Source organism: Limulus polyphemus, unplaced genomic scaffold, assembly GCF_000517525.1.
Source record: "Limulus polyphemus unplaced genomic scaffold, Limulus_polyphemus-2.1.2 Scaffold456, whole genome shotgun sequence".
Classification (NCBI taxonomy): domain Eukaryota; kingdom Metazoa; phylum Arthropoda; class Merostomata; order Xiphosura; family Limulidae; genus Limulus; species Limulus polyphemus.
Genome location: NW_013666066.1, coordinates 342,001 through 344,411, shown reverse-complemented (window position 1 = coordinate 344,411; position 2,411 = coordinate 342,001). Strand labels below are relative to the sequence as shown.

At 31.3% G+C, this 2,411-nt stretch overlaps 1 pseudogene; it reads left to right on the top strand.

The window, feature by feature from the left end:
• The window catches only part of LOC106458397, a 69,218-nt pseudogene that overhangs the window by 32,293 nt on the left and 34,514 nt on the right, over positions 1-2,411 (top strand).

Below are 2,411 nucleotides of genomic sequence, written 5' to 3'. Positions count from 1 at the left end.
ATATTTTCCCATAATACAAACACTATTTATACAGTAGTAAGAAGTATATGAAACCTGTTTGTTCGTTTGAAGTTAAGCACAAAGCTACACAATGGGCTATCTGTGCTCTGCCCACCACGGGTATCGAAACCCGGTTTCTAGCGTTGTAAGTCCGCAGACATACCGCTGTACCACTGGGGGGGGGGGCATGAAACTTGATGACAAGTAAAATATTTTGAATATTTTCTTGGTTGGGTAATTAGGGGCTGACTTAGATTTAGGTTAGCTTAAGTTGTTTTCAAGAGTACTGTTTAGCTCTTGTAGCAACCTGTTCTAGAAGTATAGAATATATTGTGACCGATTTTATGTAAATAAAAGATATTATTTTTGTTTTCAGACATTTGATGCTGGTTTGGTGGAGTATCCTAGTAGTACTAACGACGTTCGCGTAACTGGGATTCTATTTCTTATTCTGATGACCGGAGTAACATTTGTCGGAATGGCGTTCGAAAACAAAGTAAGTTCTATGTTTTCAGGTTATAATATATTTGCTATGAAACACCATGTTGTTAAAAATAGGAATTACTTTTCGGGTAGACCAAGGAAAGGTTTGAGCATTTCTTAAGTAAAATGGTGGCGGTTTAGGGTGTGTTTTCAGAAAGGCTTTGGAATGCCTAATAAATACTTGAGACACTTTAAGTTTTAATGCTTCAAATATTATAATTCGCACAGAAAAAGCAATTTGATAAAAGATTAAAAAATTAATGTTTGAGCTTGCACGATGATAATAAATACATATACAAACACGTTTTCTTACTTTCCACAGGCTCAGATATTTTTGTTGATCCTGCTTTTGATGGCATTGATGGACTATTTTGTTGGTGCTTGTTTGAATCCCACTATAGAACAACGTGCCAAAGGATTCGTCGGTTGGAACTGTAAGGAAGATCTCAACTTTTTTGACCTGCTTGTTGCAGAATTAAAAGCACATTTCGTTGCATCTTTGGTAGAATGTTATCAAGAACACTTATAAACCTTCGTATGTTTTTAATTACCATTATAAACTCTTACACACCTGAGATATGCATCTGAAAAAAGGTATACTGATTAAAAAAAACAGACGTGTTAGAGAGTGTTGTCATTTATTGAAGACAAGTATAATCAATAGTTATATTTAGAATGATTTAATTAATAGAAAATGTAGTACGATTTAATCGACAGAAAATAATTTGTAGACTGTCGACGAGGCCTTTCGTACAATACCAGAACTTCTCAGACCAGCGGGATTATTACAACACACAAACTTTTAGTTGAAAAGCTATATGTATATATATCAATTTCTAGTAAATAACATATGCAAAGAATAACTATTCTACGCTTACGATTTAATATTGTATGTAACTGTTTAATATTGTTTAATATTGTATGTAACTGTTTAATATTGTGTGTAACTGTTTAATATTGTTTAATATTGTGTGTAACTGTTTAATATTGTATGTAACTGTTTAATATTGTTTAATATTGTGTGTAACTGTTTAATATTGTATGTAACTGTTTAATATTATTTAATATTGTGTGCAACTGTTTAATATTGTATGTAACTGTTTAATATTGTTTAATATTGCCGAAACTTGTTTTTGAGTCGATTTACAACCAACTTAATTACGTAACAAAATGTAAAATAAGAGAATACGTGGAATTTTATTAATGTTACGTTTATTTTTATACCACTACTAGACATACTGAATGCCTTCTCCTTAGTTGCTCAGCGATACCCGTGATGGCCTATTGTGCAGTTTGGCCTGTAACAACAACAAACAACAAAAACAGATAAACATACTGAATCATAATAAAGACTGAGATTTTTACGCGTTTTTGAATGTTACGTTTTTTATCAACATCTTGAGTTTTGTTATAAACAGGAAAAGTCGACAACGTTTTTTGTTGTTGAAAGTATAATGAGTTGTTTGTTATTTTACAACAGTACAGGTTGCGACGGAAAACTTTGGGCCAAATTTTCGAGGTGAGAGCTTCTTTAGTGTGTTTTCTGTCTTTTTCCCATCTGTTACTGGAATTCTGGCTGGAGCAAACATATCTGGAGACCTGAGGGTAAGTTATCCTGTTTCTCATTTGGGATAATAAGCAGTATATAATGAAAGAGTAATCTATTTTTATCGATGCAGTTATCCATTATATATTTTAAAAAATCATAAAACATGGTAATATTATATCTTAGAGTTAGCAAAACTACAAATGTTAAGTTCTAAACACAGAAGGAAAACAAGTTGGCGTGTAAAATATATAGTATAGAAAATATATGTATTCATCTTTCATAAAAAACAGCAAAATATACCAAACAGTAGCATTAAATACCTTATTTTGTTATAAAAACACTTTTAACTAAGAATAATTTATATATATATATATATATA